The 6621-nt window shown below is 54.7% G+C and overlaps 1 pseudogene; it reads left to right on the forward strand.

Annotated features, from left to right (window-relative positions):
* Positions 1 to 62: 62 nt before the first annotated feature.
* LOC130521381 (transcription initiation factor TFIID subunit 4-like) lies at positions 63 to 6432 on the forward strand (annotated as a pseudogene).
* The last annotated feature ends 189 nt before the right edge of the window (positions 6433 to 6621 follow it).

The following is a 6621-nucleotide window of genomic DNA, read 5'->3' on the forward strand; positions in this document are numbered from 1 at the left end:
CAAAGTTTAAAGGCGGTCCAGGAGGTGTGAAGTTGGGAACTCGGCTCCTGCCCCCCCAGCAGCCGGGGCCAACACGGTGATCAGCACGGTCAGTGCAGGCGGCTCCACCATCATCGTGTCCATGGCTTCACAGCCACTTTCCCGGTACCCTCAGTCCCAGGTGACGTCTGGTACTCTGCAGAGACACCCGAGCCCGGTCACGAGCGTCGCCCAGAATGGTGTGGACCCCAAGGGCGCCCAGCTGGTGGCGCAGTGCTCAGCCTCCGCCTCCGCCCCCGCCGCTCAGACCAACCCCGGCCTGCACCCCAAGATGTTGCTGCCCAGCCAGCCGCCCCCTGGTGGCTCGGTCATCCTGACCACACCCCTCCGCCCGCGGCCGAGCAGCCCCCCGTGGGCCCGCCTCAGGCGGACACCAAGCCTGCTGTGAACGGCGTGGCCAGCAGCCCCCGGTGGCCGTGGTCCGGCCCCCGGGCTCCCCCGTGGTGGCCCCCTCGTGCAGCCAGCGCCCCGGCTGGTGGCCGGCTCGCCCAGGTGGCCGCCCCCCAGCCCCAGCTGGCGGTGCGGCCTCAGCAGCAGACCACCATCCAGCTCCCGTCGGGCTTCACCATTCCTCCAGTGAGACGGACCCCCTCCGTGACCCGGTGCCGACGGCTGTATTTGGCCAGGGAGCCAGAACCGTACAGCGTTCATAGAAAGGTTTGATAGCTCAACTGTTAGCAAAGTGCACGCTGTGAAAGCATCCAGAGACAGCGGGTCACCATGGCAACCAGGTAAACTCCGCGGCCTCTGCCTCCATGTGTTCCTGAAGGGCAGGTTCTGAAGCAGGAGTCCAAACCCGCTTTCAGGAATCAGCTGAGGGTCGGATCCATTTGATCCGTTCAGGGTTCTGGAGGCGTTCCCGCTTCATTTCTGTTGGAATATTTACCAGAACCGGGAGTGGGTGATCAAAGCACGTGTTCGTCTGCTCGCAGGAAACTGACACTCGGCTGTTTCCCTCAGGTATGGTTCTGGTCCGGACTGAGACGGGCCAGCTGATCATGGTCCCACAGCAGGTTCTGCCCAGGCTCAGGCCAAGCTACAGCAGGGTCAGACGGTGGCCAATATCACCCAGCGACCCGCCACCCCCACAGCCACCACCAGCCATCCGGGTCAGCACCGCCACTACGGTAGGTCATCATCCAGAACCCAAGCCTTGGGAGCAGAACCACTGGGGTCCGGGATGGGGGGGGGGCAACGTGGACGTAAACATGGCTCGGGGGGGGGGGACGTCTGGTCACTCCACGCCACCGCGGGCGCTTCCCTCATGGTGGGGGTTGTGACAGGAAGTTGATCACCAGGCGTACGCCCACAAACCTGGTGTTTAGCTGTGTGTGTTGTGTGTGTGTGTGGTGTGTGTGTGTACCAAGATGTTTAGCTGTGTGTGTGTACCAAGATGTTTAGCTGTGTGTGTGTACCAATTTGTTTAGCTGTGTGTGTGTACCAAGTTGTTTAGCTGTGTGTGTATACCAAGTTGTTTAGCTGTGTGTGTATACCAAGTTGTTTAGCTGTGTGTGTATACCAAGAGGTTTAGCTGTGTGTGTAGCTGCCTATCTATCTGAAAATGAGCCCTGGTCACGCCGATGCTTCTCCTCTGCTTTCCTTTGGTCTTTTTGTGCTTTGTTGATGCGTTGTCTGGTGTGTGTGTACCCAGGCTCCTCAGACTGTCCGCCTGGCCACCCCCTCCCAGCCCAGAATGGTTCAGCCTCCCTCCACCAGCACAGTGCAGGTGAGAAGCCAGTGTGTGTATACCAAGATGTTTAGCCGTGTGTGTGTACCAAGATGTTTAGCTGTGTGTGTACCAAGATGTTTAGCTGTGTGTTGTGTACCAAGATGTTTAGCTGTGTGTGTGTACCAAGATGTTTAGCCGTGTGTGTGTACCAAGATGTTTAGCTGTGTGTGTGTACCAAGATGTTTAGCTGTGTGTGTGTACCAAGATGTTTAGCCGTGTGTGTGTATATCAAGATGTTTAGCTGTGTGTGTGTACCAAGATGTTTAGCTGTGTGTGTGTATACCAAGATGTTTAGCTGTGTGTGTGTATACTAAGATGTTTAGCTGTGTGTGTGTACCAAGATGTTTAGCTGTGTGTGTGTACCAAGATGTTTAGCTGTGTGTGTGTGCCAAGATGTTTAGCTGTGTGTGTGTACCAAGATGTTTAGCTGTGTGTGTGTATACCAAGATGTTTAGCTGTGGTGTGTGTACCAAGATGTTTAGCTGTGTGTGTGTGTACCAAGATGTTTAGCTGTGTGTGTGTGTACCAAGATGTTGCTGTGTGTGTATACCAAGATGTTTAGCTGTGTGTGTGTATATCAAGATGTTTAGCCGTGTGGGTGTACCAAGATGTTTAGCTGTGTGTGTGTGTACCAAGATGTTTAGCTGTGTGTGTGTGTGTGTACCAAGATGTTTAGCTGTGTGTGTGTATACCAAGATGTTTAGCTGTGTGTGTGTGTGTACCAAGATGTTAGCTGTGTGTGTGTACCAAGATGTTTAGCTGTGTGTGTGTACCAAGTTGTCGTACACCGTAGTCTTCTGGTGTTATCAACCATTTCAGCGCCACATTTTGTGGTCTTTGTGCTGGTTTGGACCCAGTGATGTCAGAGACCAGGGTTTCACCTGTGAGCAGATCAAAGCCAGATTACCTGTCGGCAGCCCTTCAGGTGGGCAGGTTACCATGACTCCGAGCCGATGCTGGAGATGGTGCTCAGAAACACCGTCAGCACTCGTCACGTCAGCCCTTTTATGGGTCCCAGCAGGAGGTCCAGTCTCATAACGTGGTCCGAGGAGCTCAGACCACCACCTTCAGATCTGTAGCTTCAACGTCCCCAGAATCCGTCCAGAGACGGTTCATCTATGATATAAAACCACAGCTTTGTGTTGCTGGTCCTCCAGAATGTTCTCCTCCGTGTGAGCCGGCGTGGTGCCTCAGGTATCGATCCTCCAGGCCCCGTCCAGGGTTCCAACAGGCTGTGGTCATGTTCCTCTCTCTCCGCAGGCCATCGCGGTGGCTCCTGGTGGTGCAGAGGTGTCCAAGATGACCTCCGCTCCGACCGCCCAGACGGTGATGGCAGCAGGCGGGATGCCTTTGGCCAAGCCTGCCGTCAACCCTTCCGCCCCTCAGAGCAGCACAGCGCGCCGTGCCGCCGCCCCCCCGCTCCAGCGGCAAGTAGAGTCACGGTGGTGTCCCAGGTCGGTGCCAGTCCAGCCGCACCCTGACCCCAGCTTGTCTGACGCGCCGCTCTTACATCCCAAACAGGAAATGCAGGAGAATGTAAAGAAATGCAAGAACTTCCTGGCCACACTCATTAAGCTGGCATCGCACAACTCCCCCTCCCCAGATACCTCCAAGAATGTGAAGGCCCTGGTGCAGGACCTGCTGGTGAGCTGCTCTCTGCCCCCCACCCCACCCCCAGGTTCAGCCACCTCTGACTGCACGTGTGTTTTCAGGATGCAAAGATCGAGCCTGAGGAGTTCACCTCTCGGCTGCAGGCTGAGCTGAAGTCCTCCCCACAGCCCTACCTCATCCCCTTCCTGAAGGTGCAGTAACTGACCCTGACCCTGACCCTAACCCTAACCTAACCCGACCCTGACCCTAACATTAACCCTGACCCTGACCCTAACCCTAACCCTAACCCTGACCCTAACCCTGACCCTGACCCTGACCCTAACATTAACCCTGACCCTAACCCTAACCCTGACCCTGACCCTAACATTAACCCTAACCCTAACCCTGACCCTAACCCTGACCCTGACCCTAACCCTAACCCAACCCCACCCTGACCCTAACCCTGACCCTAACCCTGACCCTGACCCTAACCCTAACCCTGACCCTGACCCTGACCCTAACCCTAACCCTAACCCTGACCCTAACCCTGACCCTGACCCTAACCCTAACCCTGACCCTAACTCTAACCCTAACCCTAACCCTGACCCTGGCCCTGGCCCTGACCCTAGCCCTGACCCTAACCCTAACCCTAACCCTAACCCTGACCCTAACCCTGACCCTGACCCTGACCCTAACCCTGACCCTAACCCTACCCTAACCCTAACCCTGACCCTAACCCTGACCCTGACCCTAACCCTGACCCTGAACCCTAACCCTGACCCTGGCCCTGACCCTGGCCCTGGCCCTGACCCTGACCCTTCACACCTTCATCTAAACACTGTTGTGACTGAAAGCCCCCCTGCCGTTCTTGCCCCTCAGAAAAGCCTCCCCGCCCTGCGCCAGTCTCTGCTCAGCAGCCAGCAGTCCCTGGTGACCCCCCCCCGCCACCGCTGGCTGCCCCCGGCTCGGTCACCGCCACCACCATACGCCCCCGGGTGCCCATCAGTCCAGTGGGCGCCACCGTCAGGCTGAACACGCCGCTCACGAGCACCGTGGTACTGAAGTGTTCTACCTCCTTTCATTGGACCGCTCTGTTTGATGACTTTTGTTCAGATCTGTATAATATTATTATTAGACTAATTATTATTCTGTGCTTTACACGGTGGAGGGTGATTATGAAGGTCTCATGTCGAGTGCAAAGATCTGCCTGTAAATATGAAATCCAAGTTCAGACCTTCTCTTGTGCCCCCCCCAGGCTGTAGGAAGGACGGGAGTTCAGACCGTACAGACTCGCACCCCGGTCGTCTTCAGTCAGACCATCAGACCTCAAGGTGACCCGCAGCTGTCACTGTTTCGGGCTGTTGGGTGGCGATGATGCACCTCGTTAATTCTTTGTTATCGCAGGTTCGATCGTAAGAGGTCCCACAACTATAATTGGCAAAAGTCCTGTTCATCTGGCAGTTCAAGCCAATCAGAAGAAGCCAAGTGACCCAGGGGGCGGGACATTCAGGTAAGCTCTAGTGTGGGCTAATGCCGAAGGTTCAGAGTAATTAAATAAGATAAATTAAAAAAGAATAAATGCAGTCAAGCGTCACTGTTGTAGTTCACCGAGGAGCCGCCAGGGGGCAGCAGGGCACCGGTAATCGGCCCTGTCATTGTCCCCCTGATAGCAGCACTTCAGAGCAGGAGAGACTGAAGTAATACTCTCATGAGTGCATAAAACTCTTCAATACATTTGCTGCAGAGTACAAGAGAATGCAAAATGAATGCACATATTATTAAAAGATCCAGGTAATGTCTCGGCAGCCTCTAACATTTAAAGTTGTGGAACCACATTTTAACCTGAGTTTGGTCCTCCTGTCCGCTCCTCTTCCTCTCTCCATCTCAGAGACGATGATGACATCAATGATGTGGCGTCCATGGCAGGCGTCAACCTTAATGAGGAAAGTGCCCGTATCCTAGCAACCAGCTCTGAGCTGGTGGGCACAAAGATCCGCTCCTGTAAAGACGAGTCCTTCCTCCCAGCCGGCTTGTTACACCGCCGCATCCTGGATACAGGTACATTCACGTGTGAGAGAAGCGCTTTTCCAGTGAGCGCGGAGAAGAAGGAAAAGCTGTTTTCCTCAGCTTCAGGAGCAGATTTGACCAGCTCCGTTAGGGAGAACTGGACCTGTTGAGCTGCTTTAATGCTGCGCACACTCCTTTAAAACCTCAGCTAGAAACAGTGAATACAAACAAATTTTAGCTTGGTGTAACAGAATGTAAAAGTCTATTACTGGGTAAATAGGCTGATGTCAAAAATGGGTGAGTTGGCTGTAAAGCAGACAGGCTGTTGTGGCTTCACATTAACAAACACGTGCACGCTCCATGCAGGTGGGAGCGCTTGGGCCGCTCATTTTTAGCTACGATCTCTCTATTTCTGACGCGTATCCAAATCATCCTCAGCTAAGAAGCTGGGAGTGAGCGAGGTGCCGCTGGAGGTGGTCAACTTCATCTCCCACGCCACCCAGTCCAGGCTGCGCTCGCTGCTGGAGAAGGTCTCCGCCGTTGCTCAGCACCGCACCGACGGGGGGAAGGTGAGGACGGACGCTCGCACGTCCACTTCACAGTAGAATCACCAGCTGAATCCGCACTTCCTGCCTCCTCCAGGATGAAGAATGTTGCGAGCAAACGTCAGACGTTCGCTCTCAGCTTCGGTTTTTCGAGCAGCTCGAGCGAATCGAGAAACAGAGAAAAGACGAACAAGAGCGAGAGATCCTGTTGAAGGCTGCAAAGGTACAGGAACTCACACCGGTCACGTCCTGTTTTCCTGAGGAAACAAAACTTGCTCTGCCGTGTGGTGATGTCGTGCCAAAGCTGTCATTGATCCGTTTCTGTGGAATTTCCAGAGCCGGGCCAGACAGGAAGACCCTGAGCAGGCTCGCCTGAAGCAGAAGGCTAAAGAGGTAGGTAGAGACCAGCAAACAGCCCTCACTCACAGGCGGGAGCAGCTTTACCTGAGGAGCACAGCCTCATTAGCATTAGATTGCTACGTAGAAGGAGGCGTTCAGGGACAGTAGGACATCAGTGTTTTGACATCGCTGAAGTCAACGAGATAGACGCGTTTTGGAGGGTTTATCCTGATTCTGTCCTTCCTCCATTGTGTTGACAACGGCAAACGTCGTATTTGGGCTTGAAATTCTGGGTTTCTTAGGAATACGTAAATCGAGGTCCCCCTGCGCTGACATATGCGCCAGGGACAGGTCAATGACACGGGACCGCAG

This window comes from Takifugu flavidus, unplaced genomic scaffold, assembly GCF_003711565.1.
Source record: "Takifugu flavidus isolate HTHZ2018 unplaced genomic scaffold, ASM371156v2 ctg934, whole genome shotgun sequence".
Classification (NCBI taxonomy): Eukaryota; Metazoa; Chordata; class Actinopteri; order Tetraodontiformes; family Tetraodontidae; genus Takifugu; species Takifugu flavidus.